Here is a 17,446-nt window from a genome sequence, read left to right as displayed (position 1 = left end):
ACATAAATTATTAAATTTTTTAACTCAAATTAATGCGGTATTAGATTTCAATGGACACATATTACAAGACGGGTTATTACAAGATAAGTTATTTATTATTGAGTATATTATTGTTTTTGGTTAAATGTTGTATGTTATGCAATATAACAGATTTATTAAGATTCATTTTACATCAATAATTCATACTCCAACTCCTCCAAAACGTATGAAGCAAATAAACCAAGAAGACAAGCAACAATAAGTACTTATAAGGTTTAAATTAAGACTTTTAAGACCACTAAGGAGCTGTGAAATACTTAATCTAGAAAAAAAGCTTCTTTCAATAAAGCACAAAAAATTGTCAATACTAAATATGTAAAAACAATTGAAAAAAAACATCTTATTGATTCTATTTTACTTAGAGGAAAAATATACTGTAGGCAAATAATGAATTCGTCTTTTAAACATAATATGCAGCCAACCATTTGAACACCAAAGCATTTTGAGAAATAATGACTATCTTTGGGTGATTTTTTTTGTTCCCTTAAAGATTTGAAGCAAATTTTTCTTATTGTTAAACCTGTAGATCAAGGTTTTTAAATATACGTTATTTTTATATATATATATTAATTATTTATGATTATATTATCATTCTTTTACAAATAGCCTTATATTATGATTAGTTTTAGTTTAGTTTTAATCTCCTGAAGATTCTAACATTACTAGCGAAACACGTATCGAGAATATCTTAGTCGAATCGACAAAAGAGCCTTAGTTAAAGGGTAAAACTGTTTTGTGATTTAAGCGTCACAAAAGGTTCCAACCATAAGACTATTATAGTATATGCTTTAGTATTTAGTACTACATATTAAATAGACTCCTACCAATTATTCGATTTCCTCGTAAAGTCTTTAAATTTTGAAATGATCGAATACACTAAGCCCAAAATATATTAAATGAGCATCATGAACAACATGTTTATATAAGAATGTTTATACATATATGTATATTAATCTCCAGTCACAAGAGCTTTTTTGTGGAACTCCTTATTTATTTAATATTTAAATGTAACAGTTTTTTTATGTTACACAATTCAGTGAATAAATTAGACTTTCTTATTTTTATTATTATTTATTATTATTTTACAATCACAATCATCAGCTTAAATTTAAATTTAAACTTTATATCTGTCCACTGTAGTATGTTGTAACTTTAAAGTTATATAATTATTCAGGATTGTCAGAATGATTTGCTTATTTCTATTTATATTAATAAGAATTTTCATGTCCATTAGCGTTCCAAGATGGCGATGTCAATTACGCCATTATACAATTAGGCCATTGCTGTTTAGTAACAGTTCTTTGCATTCATTGCTTTGAGCCTAAGTAGTTTCAGTGTAATGTTGTTTGAGTGTAATCACAACTGCTAAGTTTAAAGTTAATATAATTTTTGAGAGTTAACTCTTCGTTGAGGAAATGTGAGTTTTTGGATAAAAATTTTAATAAAGCCAATAGTAAGATATTTATTTGTATGAATTATAAGTTAACCTATAAGTTAAAAAAAACAGCCACCAGTAGGACAAAACGCCAATAAAATAAAACAATCTAAGTAAAACTTTCATTGCTTTGACACTGTTTAGTGCTTGATATATCACTTTGTAATAGCTATGCTTTTATATCTAGAAAACATATTGTGAAGCATAATCCGTGCTTATGACCCAGTTTCACAAAGTCACAAGGCAAGGCATCGGGTCAACATAATTTAAATGTATAATTATGCTTATTATGGGTTGTACTGCCACATTCGAATAAAAAAGTACCGTTTACAATCTTGATTGTCAACGGAATATTTTTGATAATCGCGAATACCGTTGTGGTACTTTGTATTTTTGTATGCATTTTCTTACTACAATTATCGTAAATAATATTTCTATCTATATCATTCGTTTTTCCCTTAAAACTAAAACATCATTTCATCAACAATAGATTTTAAAAGATAAATTACAAGGACTTAGGAATGTTTATTAATTTTCAATGCTTGGTTGGATTTGATATACTTAGGTTTAGAAAGGACGGATATAAATTGAGTACGATATCCAAGGCTATTAATTACACCATCCTGGAACGCAGAATAAGAATCCTTTTGGGTCAAAAGTAAGACCAGCTGATCGAACAAAATAGAAAGTTGACTTAAAAGATATATTACAGATTTAAAGGCTGTTTTGGTTGGAACTTAAGACTAAATCCGCTCAGCATAAGGTCAATAAATGAATGAAATTTTAACAAAATACGCTATGCCGCTAATAATTTTTAACTGGTGTCAATAGTGTTTGGGGCGTTATTGGCAAATACTCTTTTTTTTTAACTTGAAATACTAATAACTTTGAGATTTTTAACAAAAGCCTGAGTAAACCCATAAAAAAATCAATAAAAGATATACTGTGGCTTACGTTGATGGTAACACATGATTTTTTTTATTAAATTAAATTAATAATATTACTAGTATTCCAAACTTTAGAAGGAATGGCACCACCATTATTCGGTGGTGCCGTTTAAAAAAAAAGTTGAGGTGGTCTTTCAGGGATAAATGTCAGGGGTAGTTTTTTAAGTAATTTTAAGTAGTTGTCCTAAAACTATTAAAAATGCACTTTCTTAAAAAAATTTATATTTAAAAATGACAAAGGTATAGCCTGTGGCGTTGATTGGGGGACACCCTGTAAATGGATCACAAAAAAATCAAATGAGAGCTCAATTGTCGATCCGAGCATAATCTGAATGTTATAATAAAGCATAGGACCGTAAAACCTTTATGTTGTATAATCGTAAAACCTTTAAGCCGGCTTTTCTCATCCCCAAAACTAAAAAGTTAAGGCTCTCTTTTGTGTATGAATGATAACTCACCTGTTGTCTTAAATATTTAAAGTAACCTTAAACTAAAAATCTTTAAACTTTCAATAATTTTTAAAAATATGACAGGGATTTTTAACTGTTTACACCCTGGATGAATTTTACTATAGAAAATTTTCTACTACTTGAACTATTGATGTCACTATCATAATTTAGTGCCATTCTTTCCAGACTATAGACCTAAAGTCTATATTTACTTGTCTAGAAGCTAATTGCTGATTTGAGAATGATGGTGTAAATATTAGCAGTTATATAATACGAGCTAATGATAAAGATAACCAAGAGCTTACACTTTCCGTTTACAATAGATATTAACAATAGAATATTATTTATGCGCACGATGAAAGTGAAGGCAGAAATGTATTAATGGAAATTTATAATATTTAAGAATGGTAGTTTTAAGTTAGTGTAATAGTTTTATTAGTAATGTAATAGCTAAAAATTGCCAAGAGGGCATTGGTGCGATATGAAAATACTATGTAATATACAATTAAAAATTTAAGATTTTAATAAAGAAAAGCAACAAAAAACGTCGGCTTTTAAAGTACTCACAAGAAATAGAATTAAGCTACCAATACTTTGGCTAAGAATCCTTTTAGGCTAACTATAAGTCTTTTAATTAAGACAAGATTACAGAACACATTCTTTCTGTAAATAAAGTGATACTATACAGGTAAGTATAGGGGAATTAAATTATGTACCCCACACCTAAAATTAAACTTATTCAGCGTGGTTCAGTTCTATTAAATGAAACTTCTGAGGTCTATTCGTTGCATTAGGAGAAGATATTTAAATATAAGAATTTTATTCATATCCGAAAAATGTTCTCGAAGGCATCAGAGATCTTTCCAAAAATATGCTTTGACTTTTTCCTTTTATGTCAAAACTATAAACTACTAATGCTTAAAACTATTATTAATTTCCGCATTTTTCACTTTACTTGCTGCTATTTAAAACGAGCCTTATGTTTAGATTTGTAGTTTTAACTATTAATGCTATTTCTTTGATCAAAATAGAAAACATTTTTTATACTCTTTTTTAGATGCAATGAGAATACAATGTCATACTATTTTTGAAATACTATATTAGCAACTTATTCTATTATGGATTAATTTCTAAATTAGAACACGTGGCTAAATGTGCCAAGCATAAGGCCAAAAAACGAAAAAAAAATAGGAAAATCTAAATTGTTATAATAAACACTATAGCGAGTTGACGACGAATTTCACTCCAAGATGAACTGACCTATAGCAAGTGTTACATCAACAGCATTTTTATTATTTTTATCAAAAAGTTAGTATCAATCAATCCTAGGACTCAATTGTGTCAGTAGCTACTCAAAATTACCCAGCACTTCAATTATTTTTGCAATTTTATATAAAAATCTATATGAGATAATTCTGAAAAGTATACAATGAATACCGCCAAAAAGAAATTAAAAAGATTTTTTTGAATTTTTGATTCTTTTTTGGATAACTCAAAACGAAAATATTTGACTTTTTAAACGGCATCTTATTAAGCATAAAATTAGATAACTTTACCCTAGTTTAACCAACCTTGTATCAACTTCATGAAATTAGCGAAGAAGGAAATAACGAATTTTGTTTTATGTTAAGCATTTAAAGCGTAAATGCGATAACTGCAAAACCTAAAACTGCTATTACAAAGGCAAAACATTAAGAAAATATTTTTAGAAATAAGCAGTAACAGAAATGATTACAAATATAATAAACACAAAGAAAAGCATAAAGAAAGGAATATAACAAGCAAAAATAGATAAAAATAAAAGACGAAAAGAAAGATACTGATAAAAATAATAAACTTCTAGAAAATGGAGCACAAAACTTATTAGTGATTGTGCTCAATAATATTTTTCTTCATTAATAATAATATTTTACTTCTTCAAAAAAGGTTATTGACAGTTCTAAATAAACAAACTTAAAAATTAAATGTATTAAGCATATTAGGATTAACATTAGAGGAAGTATTAAATGCATAGACATATAAAAATAATAACAATGAATAATTTATAACCGTTAAAAAATTTACGTGATAAATTGATCACGTACTTCCTCTTTCTCAAATAAGATATTTAAATTAGAAAATATATTAAAACTTATTTAGGTGTAAGCGATTTTAAGCTGCAAAGTACGATGGTTAAAATATATTTTAGAACGTTGACAAAAAGACCTTAGAAATGTATGTATGTAAAATGTATGTTTTATACATGCAGCTATACAGGGTGTTTGAAAAATAGACGGAGATATTTCAATGGGTGATTCCTTAAAACATAAAATCGTAAAAACATATGAGAAAAAGTTTTTATAAACGTGGGTCCGGAAATGCACAATTTTCAAGATACAGGGTGATACATTTTTTTTTTTTAATATTAATTGTTTATTAATATTAATTAGTTTTCTAGGAGAACTGATACTTGTCAATGTCAAACCTCCATGCAGAAATGATTTTTTGTTTTCCAAGGCACCTGTGATTTTTTTACCAAAACTTAATAAACCAATTATGTCCAGTGTCATGCAATAAAACGGTATTTTTTTTTTGTCGAAAACGAAGTGAGATACGAAAAAAATTCAATAGGCAAAAATGTTGTATTTTTAAATGCTTAATCAAACAGCAAATATTAAAGTTCAAAAAAAGGCAGTGACGTACATTTTTTTGCCAATAACATTTGCTAAGATGTCTCCCGGGTCGTCACTGGACCTTATAATTTGAATCTAATTAGGGCTAAATTAGCATCTTAATACAGCAAGTAATACTATCAAATTTCAAAAGAATCTAGTAAATATTTTTTTATATTAATAAAAAATAATATTTTAAAAAAAATATATCACCCTGTATCTTGAAAACTCGGAACTTGAAATTTCTGGACCCATATTTATAGAAATTTTTTCTCATATTTTCTTACAAGGAATCACCCATTGAAATATCTCCGTCTATTTTTCGAATACCCTGTATAATGAAAAAATGAGGAAGACTATTTATTAGAATTTGTTGGGCCAAAAATTGTAAAACATTACCTTCTGCTGGACATAAAAAAACATGTAGAATAAATTGACTTACATGTTTAGAATGTGGAAAAATTCAGTATTACAAATATTTTCTAAGAAAATTGTCAATAATACAACAAACCCAAACATACCAAAAAAACTAAGGTTAATAAAATAATATGACTACTCTCACAATTATGCCGCATAAATGTACCTTGGTAGTCCCATTTTTGAACTTTATTGAAAACGGAAAAAGGCACCCTTAACTCGTCATCCAGCCCCACGAATCAACGAGCTTGATCTCTCTAGGGGGTGGATGGGATACAGTAAAAAATCTGCAGTGTATTGATGGAGATATCACTCTCTCTTCAATCAGTAAATTTCTTTTATTTAGCAATAATTTGTGAATTGCCTTCGTTTTTCCAGGTAGCTGAGAAGCTCATTAGATAAATTACATCCCCACATATTATTTGATTGCTGTTTAAAAAGTGTATGAGAAAGTGATTTGATTAGGTCTGGTATGTTCGCCCTAACTAGGGGTTCACAAAAGGATCCGACGTAAGTGGTTTAAGAGCAGCTACGTAATCAGCAGATGATCCAGCTAATTTTTTTCCCTTTTTCTGGTAGAAGCTTCCATAAGATGACATTACTGCATTAATTATGAGATAAGGCATGGTCTGGATAGTGCATATTTACACACGCATCTTAATACATACACATTTTTTATTGTGCTGTTACTACTGATCAGTTATTCAGTCTCTAGAGTGATGTATTTCGACAGGACATGTCCTCATTTTTAAACCATCTAAGTAGATGTTGATAATATTTGCTATTCGATTGGTACCAATACCTTTTATGTTGATTGTTGAGAGTTTTTTGGGTGTGAGGATTGGCGAAGCAGAATCCCCTCTACCCTCCAGTTTGATGGTGCACTCAAGAGGTCAGATAAGATGCTACTGATTTTTTTTTAAGAAATCTGCTTTTCTGCACTACATACATTAGGTTGAATTATCATGATTTTGAATAAATAAATTTGAAAGATTACACACAAACCTTTTAAATAACTCATCTGATATTTACAATAATTGCAGATCCTGTTTTAATGAATAATGTGAATAAGTAAATTGACTTTAATATCCTCCTTGAGAGTAAGAAAAAAAATTAAAACATAATTTAACTAAATATATTTAAGCAATTTATTCAACAGAAATGTGTTAAAAATAAATTTGTTTTTATTTGTCTTTCATCTTAGGATTTGTAAATTATTCCATTTAAAATAGAAAAATGGCATTTGGCAATCATTAAAACCACACCGGATATCTTATACATCGCATGCTTGGTAAGTGGCTAAAACAACTTGTTAACATATTACTTCTTAACGTTGTAGAGTAGGGGAAATTTCAGCAAACACACTTTTTGGACGTTCACCCGTGAAAGTCCGTTCGAATAACACCAGATTGTATATAAACTTGATCATCGTGAGTCACGGCATATTCGAGAATGTAGGTCAATGAAAAACAAATTAAATGCTCTAGTAAAAGACTGTGGCCACGGTTAAGTTCAAGTGCATATCATTTCTTGATAGGCGCATCTTGAGTAACTGCATTTTTACCTTATACATGTATAAATAATAATATTATTTTAATATGCGTATGAACGATAATTTTATTTATATATTGTAAGTCTTTTACCAAAATTGTTGAATTTTTAATGAAAATATAGAATATGAAAAATAAACAATTATCCTTCTTTCAGAATATTATATGGCATATAGCATAGAGAGGAAAAGTAATTCGTTAAATAAAATCTTAGGCATAACACATATATCCAACAACAAAAAAACTTGTTATTAAAAATTCAAGCGAGTGAAGGCTAACAATATTTACTTTTTACAGTTATTGTAGCAATCTCCTTTTCCTCCTATCATGCTTAAATTTTCTGAAACGATTTTTTTTTCATTTGTTTTTAACTTACCTATTTTATAATTGTGGTGCTGGTGCCGAAAAATAAATCGATCACAAATCGCGCACTGTAACACTCTACGATGAACCAGAAGAACTTCTGCTGACGGAGTGGTCGATACTGCTGGAAGGCCCCTGCTGCAGGTTAAAGCTCTCGATGCGGACGGTAACGTAGCGGTACCCATATCAGCTGACGACACCTGGAACGCCAATGATGCCCCGTTTAATTTAATACTTTATTATAATATATTTTAGCTTAAGATATTTATGTACATATGTGTAAATTTGTTTTTAAATAATAATTGCGATAAGAAAAATAAAAACCATGAAGGTTACATTGTCAGTTCTTTCATTTAATTTTATAAAAATTAGTATCTTACAGTCCTATGTAAAATCATTTGGTCAGGGAGGATTTAAGCATAAAGTTAAATTGAAAGAAGTTGTCCAATTTCTCAAAGAGACCTAGATTCTAAAATTTAAAGAGTCTGCACAAAATCTCGGCCTCAAAAAATTTAATAATTCAAAAAGTCGGTTACACGTATTTCGCTCCTAAGAGAATCAGCAGACCTTAAAAATCTTAGGGCTACAAGCTCTACAACATGGTTTCAGGTGGAACACGTCTAACCGACTTTTTCAATTAATAAATTTTTTTGAGACCCAGACTTTGTGTAGTCCCCTTTAGATTTTATAAAGTTGTTAATTAAAACGTTCTTTTAAAATCGATTTGATGTCGTAAAGAGACTTAATTTTAATGTTCAATTCTATGGCGACAATTCAACGTTTGTTATCAGTCTTTATCTCTATCAATCTACCAAATTACCAAACTTTACCCTTGTCAGTTGTCATTTCTTTCCTATCCCGTCTCTTGTGTATTTCGCTATTTTATCTTTGATATTTCCGAATTTTTAATTTTTATTATTTCTAACAAAAAAATTCAGGTGATCCGTGTTTTCTAAATTCTTGACATAGAAAGTAAAAACCAAGAAGAAAATGGATTTGCAATATATAAACTACAGATTTTTTAATATGCGACCTATAAGGAATTAAATTAGTTAGTTGTTAATTCTAAGAGTTAAAGTAATAAGTTTTCACTTCTGATTCCTGTTACCATTGGCGCCCTAAATTCTAGTTCTTTTGGACTGAATTCGTAATAAATTGTTTTGTAAGCTTTATAAAAGGAAAACTGGTTATATGAACAGTTAACAAGCCAAAAATATGCATAAGCTGTGATGAAACCAGGTTTACAAGTTATCATTTTTTTGCCGTTATATTCGTTTTTTTTGTCATTCATCGTGATATGGTAAAAAGAAGAAACTTGCAGTATCTGCGATCATTTGTGCATGTCTTTTAATTATTCACTTGCTAAAAAAGAAATTTGCATTAGAATAGCTTCTTGGGTCTAGTGGATGGGAGAGATTGTATTTTTATAGCCAGGTATATATTATTTATTAAAAAGGAAATAATCGAACTAGGTGAATCCTGGTTTGTAATATTTTACCCAAAAATAAGCTAATAAATTTGATGCTCCCAGGTGATTTAATCAGCTTTGTCTTTCTTAGGGATGGTTTGTAGGGAGTAAGTGGGTTTATTTGGAACCCTAAATTTTTGGGTGTTAATTCGAAAATGTCGAAAATTTTACAAAGATTCATACAAGGACAAAAACATTACAAGATTAGTGCAAGGTCTTTTCAATGATATTTTAACGTAAGTCAGTAAGCATGTCCTATGACCATATAGTCATTAAATTGATCACGTTACAATAATGAATTATTTCTACAATTTGTTTTTTGAGAAGAATTATTTGTTTATTTGCAGTAATTACTGAATTTTGACAATTATTTTTATACGCTATAGTAATCCTTCAAAAAGCATTCGAAAAACAAAGAAAAGCGAAATTTATGTTAAATTTGGAAACTGATCAAGATGATCTAGAAGATTGTCGAGAATAAAAAACGTTAAAGTCGTTCATTAGTCGTCGATGAGTGTATTTACGAGCTGTTTTGTTTGGTCCCTTAAATTGTGGTATACCTTAAATGAACAGCGCAACATTTCATAATATTTGCTTATTTCATCATTGACTGATTTAAAAAGAAATAGTTTTGAAGATGGTCTAAATAAAGGCTGAAATATCAGCAGTTCTTCTGAAATAAAACCAGTTCTATTTGAGGGGTTAAACCTGCGACACTTTTTTTCTTTTTCACACTAGGGACGTTAAACTTTGTAAAAGTTATAAACAGTACTCATCGATTTTAAACGAATTAGAAATTTCGAATATAAAAAGCCATAAGCTTTCTCCCAAAATTTTTTTGATAAAGGCCATTTAAATTCTTTTAATGGTATAAATAGGTTGCTAACAAAGCATAAGCTCTAACTACGGATTTCCTAAAAAATCTAAACAAGCTCAGAACAAAAGCTGCGGAACAAGGTTCATATGAATATTCCATTTTGCAATTAGCCAAGAACTCGTCGGTTAAAGTTTGCGTACATTCTTTATTACCGCTCTGTATATTTTTAACTTAGCATAATATTGGCCCTTTATGAGACAATATTAATTAACAATTTAGGAAGGTGATATTATGAAATCAATATGGTGATGAAGATGGACGGAAGAACCTTCAGAGAACAAAAGCAGGTCTACCACCCGATCTACATCTATGTGAAAGCAGCAACTATTGTGAATTCTTTACGTTGCGTTTCAAATACTGTCATACCCCATGGGCTCTGGTCCCAAGCAACAATTCTATAAATCCACTGATACTAAATAACTGCATAGCAAATAGTTACCCTACTTAAGAATCACTGACGAAGCACAGTTAGCTAACCCCCTTAGCAAAAATATTGTTTCCAGTTTAGCAATATCCGCATGAACATTTCAGTGAAATTTAAAGTCTAGACGTTGTCCCAAAAATACTTTAAACAGGACCCTTAATAAAAATCTGGGATTTTTATTTCTGTGTAAAAAACAAAGGATGTCAATAAAAAAGCAACAGCAGCAACATTTTACAGTACCAGTTTAGGATTGCTCATTCCAAGAATCAACTTAATAAAAATTCAATTATTTATGAATAGAAAAAATGTATAACCATGAACCTCTGAAAATTAAAAATTCAGAAAGTAATCGTCAATTATTCCCTTGAGAAGTTTTATAGTGATAGGATGTGATTCATCATTTAACTTTTCCTAATGTTAAACTAATGATGTAGTTAAGATAAAATTAATTTTCCTATATATATGTTGAACAATTTTTATATATATAAATACCTTCTACTCGAATTCTTGTTGTTTATTTTTATACTTATTATTTTATTAAATTTTACAGTCTAGTTTTACTTTATTTTATTGATATTATTTTGTTTGTAATGTATCATTTATTTTTTATAATATTTTTTCTTAGCTCAACAATAGAGCATTTTTTAATTTAAATTGAGATACTCATTAGAGAAGAGCTATTACACCAACGTAGCGTCTAGTTGTGTGTCTTAGATTAGTAAATTTCAAAATAGCTGTTTAATTTCAAACTAGATGTTATGAAATTCGTAACTTAGTGGCATGCATGACATTGTAATAAGCACGATTATAGAAAAAAACGTTTGCAACAAATTTACCATTAACTAGAGATCAAAATTTGGTGGTTTTAAAAATATAAGCGTTAAAATCAAAAAGAATAATCAAATATGTCCTATTTTATTTAACACTATTTTATTGCAATTATGCCTCCTAGTAGCGAAGGTCAGAATTTATAAATTATTTACACTTATCTCTTCTGTTATTAAACAATATTTGTTCCAAAGCTTCTTAATTATTTTGTGATCTTATATATGGGACCCTAGACTTTACACTCGTTGGAAATTATCGCCTTTTGACCACCATTATAGAATATTGCATATTCTTTTTTCCATAAAAAATAAGAGAATAAACTGAAACACATACCTACCTTCAACAGGCAGGTAAGTCAGTAACCTTTCTCAGCCTTTATTTCTAAGACAAAAAATCATTCATGGTTTTACTGTATTGTCGCCTTTTTGAATATAATTAAAATAATGATTGCATGAGCGTTAAAGATTAAGGTATTTACTATATACAATCGACTTAATTAAAAACCACCATGAAATTAATATTAACGGTTGGTAAAAAAATGGGCATCTAAGAATAATTTAGAAAGAAGGTAAGGCAGCTTTATTGGTCATTTATACGTTTTATTTTGTAATCACTCTTATGAAGACATATACAACTTATAAGACAAATCTTATGAAGAAAATATGTGTGTCAAATGTTAAAGAAAAAAATAAAAAGTGGATTTTAGAAAGTTCTTTTTTGCTTAGATTCGAAGTATGTTCACATAATATAAGAAACTATTATATTTAATTAACTAACGAACCTACGAATTTAATATTGAATCCGCTATTGACGTTTTTTATGAAAAATCTGGTGTGATTTCTGACTATGGTATTCACTGGACACTTGTTGGAATTCAATATATTTCCTACTTTGGCCTGAATTATGTCAATAGTTTTCTTTTTAAAAAAATAATTTTAAGAAATATTTTCGAGATTTAATGCATTTTTTTATTGCGTATGCTGCCATCTTAGACAATAAATGAAAATTATGGTAATTAATATAATTAAAAAAATATCCTTATTAAGATAATTTTTGGCTAAAATATTTTTCTCGCTTTCTCCAATTAAATTAGCAGGCATAAATTACCAAGAATACCTCTTTATTTTTATTTGTTTTTTTATTTGTTTTCTGAATAATTGTCTGATGAAGAAGTGATGGTCACATAACCGTAAAAATTACATCACATCAAAAAATAAACCGCCATTCAGATGCCCTTCAATCTTAAATTATATTTTACAGTCAGCTCTTATGTTCTATAAAATTGGCAAGTATTAACCCTGCTTTGGAATCGCTACTTCGGGTAAAAACAAATAAAGCAAAATTAGGAAAAACTATGTTTTATTTTACAGTTTTGAAAAGTTTTAAGCATTACAAAATATGTTGCTCGAACAAAATGTGAAAAGGTATAATTATTAAGTATCTCAAAACCTTATACCACTAAAATATCATACAATCTGCATTTAATTTTTGCTTTACAGAGGTTGGAAATTTTCTTAAATAGGCCTGAGGATTATTTATGGTCTCTTGTGCTTTTTAAATCATTAGTCACAACTTTGTAACAACGTTTATGGTTGCCTTGAGCTAGGACGAAAACCAGACTATAGGGGAGAATATAATTATCCGAGGGTTGTTTATCTTGGGTAAAGGAAATACTATATTTCTAACTGAAAGTAAGCTAACTGACTTTAACATAAAAAGAATAATATATGGGTAGTAATACTGAGTGTATGTTCAATTTAAGTAAAGCTAAGAGTTATTCACTATATCAACAATTACGAATTTATGTTATTAAGATTGACAAAGTATTTCAATCTGAATAATATAAATTCAATCTTAAGCATAATATAAGTTGGCTCTCGGCTAAACCGCTGTATGCCGGACATTATTTGAACGTTACTAGAATGGCCGCTAAAGGGGCCAACTTCTGTAGTGAATACGAAAACGAAGTTTTTATAAAACTTTTCCTAGGTAAAAGGTATAAAAAATAAGGCATAATCTTCAGTAAATTTTGATTTTTTTGGTTTAAAATAATTGCGTACTCTCTGCTAAAATAAAGTGGTGGAGGAAAACTAGATATGTTTTTATTATTATGTTATTTATTCCGGAATTTTTCGTTTAAGAGACCTTTTCGTACCTTCTAAACAATTATATATATTTGATTTCACTATTCATATATACTGCAAAATGAAATTTAAGTTTATTGATTGAATCTATAAAAAAATTTACCGGAAAATATAGTTGACCCCAGAATTTTTTATTTTGCAGACATTTTTTCGTTTTTAAGCGTTCCTCATAGACCACTAATGACTGACAAAAAACAAAGGCTGCATGGATTTTTTACAATTTTCAAATGCTAGGTTTACTAAATGATACCTATATTAGATAAAATATTAGTTTCAAAACTTGTTTTTAAGAGTAAGAAAATGTATTCGTTCAATTAGCCTTTCTTCTTACTGTACTGTACAAAGTACAAGACAAACAATTCCTTAGCTTCTTATATTATTATATTTAATTTTACATAAGAAATAAAATAAAGCTCTGCAACTTAAAACGAAGTCAATTTTTCTAAGTTATACTTTTGGATTGGTTCTGCAAATTTTCTTTTTACAGGCAGAATAATGACAGATATAAAAATGGTCATAAAAGCGGACTAGTGTCTGTGATTTTATAACTATTAAGTGTATAATTTGTCCCTGAAGGTCTACATGTTAATTGAACCATGTTCTGATCTTAGAACATTGAAAGACAAGCATTAGTAAACAACAAGTTCGTTTGAGGTCAACATGTGCGTAGGGGTAAGAGGGGTGATTTGTTTACAAAAATATTCATCGATTCTCTGTTGTCAAGTGTACATACATTAAAAAAAAAATTAGCTATATATTAACACATATAATAATGTTAGTTTAACTTATTGGTGTTAAATTTTGGATTAAAAATTAAATTTATAGGAATTGTCGTATTCGCCTAGGGAGCATGCGACAACTTTCCCATTCATAAAAAAATGATCATTTTACAACTTGTTACATAAATAACTATAATTTCCATAAAAATGCTTTTCATTAGATAGGTACCTTTACTGTAATGAAGTACTATAAAAAAAGAGTTTATAAAGGTTATATTATATATAATTTACACCATAATCTATTTATTATTAACAAATATTTATCATGTAAATATTTTTTGACGATGTCACTGGTAAAGATTCTTTGTATCGGTGAAATCAACAATGCGATCGAGCGGCATTGCGATATTGTTGCCTTTTTCTCTAATATACATTATCTGCATTTATTAAACTTTGAATATTGACTTACTTTACAGTAGTATTGTTTTGTGCCTATCAAAATCAGAGACAATTAATTTTTTGTAAGATATTATAAAGAGTTTTTTTCCTATTTCTGCATTCTCTTTTGGTAACATTGCATAAGTGCTGAAAATGTTATTACTCCCATGCAATAATGAAGATTTTTTTCGAAACTATGTCTTAAGTTATTATTTCCCCCGCATATCTTGAGTGGAATTTGACTTCGTACTAAAAACTTTTCTTTTCAAATGCTCCCCAAGGAAGTATCCAATGGATTAAGTCTAGAGATTTCGGCAGCTGAGCTAATTGAGCCTCACCTATCAATCTACTGATTAGGTAAATAGTTGTCCAAAAACTGTCCTAATAAAGTCACATATTGCGATGGTACACCATCTTGTTGGAAATAAATATGTTTCCTATTATTTTAGTATTTCGTGGCTCTATTGTATTTTCTCACATGTCGAAGTACATCTAACCTGATAGGTTTCCAGGAATAAAGAAAGGTCTCAAAATATGATTTCTGATAACGCTGACACAAGCATTTATTTTGTCAGGATATTGCGAGTTTACCTGAGAAACAAATGTGGATTCGAATCACTCCAATATCGATAACTATCTATTATTACATTACACTTATCCGGGAAATAAATGTTAAATAACAGATTTGCGTTGTTGATTATATGTTGATGAGAAGTTATTTGACGAAACTCCGACCACAGATGTAAATAGCTCCGCACAGAGCTATTTACATCTGTGCTTAGGCCTTCTATCAAAATCGACTTCAGGAAGCTGCTGGACAAGTTTTGTTAAATAAATATAAAGTGTTAAATTTATTGCCTTTCAAAATTGTTTGTACTGTTAAACGCGCAAATCCTAAAGAAGCAACCAGTTTACAAGATCGATTTTCTCAGTAACTGTTACAGCGAATATTAGTTTGAGATCTAGTTTCTTTAAATTTTCTATAGTGGAAGTCCTAGATTAAGGTAAAATGAAAATCCTACAGTCTTTCTCCACCTATAAATTAAAAATTATTCAGTTTTTAAAATTCTCGACATGTTTCGAACACAGGTGTCCATCGCCAGGGTATAAAAAGTTTAAAATTCATATCAGTTATATACACCAGGGTTTAAATCCATGTCAAAAAACCCTTTATTTATTATCATTATTTTTTTATTATTTTAAATTTTATTTATTTACATTCTATTGTTGACAAGGATAAATAGAGACGTCAATAATTGGACTAGGCAGTATGCATATATTTATACCTAGTAGCATATTGGCTATACTGGGTGGTGCGTCGCCGAGCGGAACATAGGAAAACCTCGGCGACACACCACCCAGTATATTTGCTCTTGTGTCCACCAAACCAAATACATAAAAAATATTAGTATTCTCAAATAATTGCAATTCTTTAGTATCTTAATAGATCTTTAATCTTTTAAGAGCGTTTTTATTTAATATATTGTTTAAATATTTTAATTACTATTTTATATTATTATCGTCAAAATAGAGCCCATCACTTTTTCAATTTCATATAGCCAGACACTTTAATAAAGAAAAGAAAAAAGATTTTATAGAAGAAGAGAAGAGAAAGTGGTTTTATTTCATTACTCTTATTTTTTCTAGGAAAATCAATATTGTAATAAAATATGATCCTCCTCCAATCTCTGGTTTAAGAATAGTTAGGAAACACAAACAGGATAAAAAAATAAGGAATTGAGATTAACCTCTAAAACGAATCAAAGTGTAAATATTCCTTGTGGTTTTCAAAAATCAAAAAGTTATTTTTTATAAAGAAAACTCCTGAAGATGTGTATTGTTCTCTGTGTATGGGGTCTTGTTTTCTATAAATTATCTGCCTACGTACAGATATATTAGACAATTCCATAGAAGCAACATAACAAGTATTCTACATTAGGAGTAAAATTCCTTCTTTCTTAGTTTTTTACTATTTTAGTTCCGTCATCAGTATCATAATAATCCATATCCTTGTTGAAAACTTACATCCCAAAACAAGACATATCATTTTTTTCAAAAACATAATTATCTTTAGACACATGGTATTTATTACACATATGGTATGTAGCGCGACATATTGTTTCCATGGAATTTAACAGCACCCTAATTTTACTACATCTATAAAGTATACAAGTCACATATTCTTAACACGGTTTCACTAAAGGTATGTACGTACTAACACCGTACTTTGTCTGATATTCTTGTGTAAAATATACTTTAAGTAGGCAATTGTGCTTTTTACAAACAAATGTTTACACTAACCAAATTAATTTAAGCACATATTTTGTATTGCGAGGTAAGTATAAATCACTTAAAAGTCTAAATAACTACTGGATGTTTTATTAAAAGAGAAACTAAAAATTAACATACCTCATTCCCAGTATATATGAAGAAACATGAAACTCTCAAAAAAGAATCTCGGTTAAGATTTCACCTATATCCTGGGCTTAGTAAAAAACACTTATCAAGATATTCCTCACATTAAGCACACACAAAAGCAAAAACAAATTTCACTGTACTTAATGATTTTATAAAAGCCAACTTAAAAATATTAGAAAAACCCACGAAAGCAAATCACGGTCACGGCCATCCTTAACAATTCGCGACTTAATTGACCAAGCACCCAACGAAGAGCGATGAAAGTCGCGTGCGTTTTGT

General features: G+C 29.1%; 1 protein-coding gene across 1 annotated transcript in view; it reads right to left on the bottom strand.

The window, feature by feature from the left end:
• LOC126741291 (uncharacterized) overlaps positions 1 to 17,446 on the bottom strand; it is a 30,773-nt gene extending 13,327 nt beyond the window's left edge. The window contains exons 1-2 of the mRNA XM_050447677.1: positions 17,159 to 17,446; positions 7,865 to 8,051 (exon numbers count right to left, since the gene is read on the bottom strand). The gene's annotated coding sequence lies outside the window, so the exon portion shown is untranslated. The remainder of the gene's footprint in view (positions 1 to 7,864; positions 8,052 to 17,158) is intronic.

Source organism: Anthonomus grandis, chromosome 10, assembly GCF_022605725.1.
Source record: "Anthonomus grandis grandis chromosome 10, icAntGran1.3, whole genome shotgun sequence".
Lineage (NCBI taxonomy): Eukaryota > Metazoa > Arthropoda > Insecta > Coleoptera > Curculionidae > Anthonomus > Anthonomus grandis.
The sequence above is the reverse complement of the archived record's forward strand: the minus strand, read 5'-3'. Positions and strand labels throughout refer to the sequence as shown.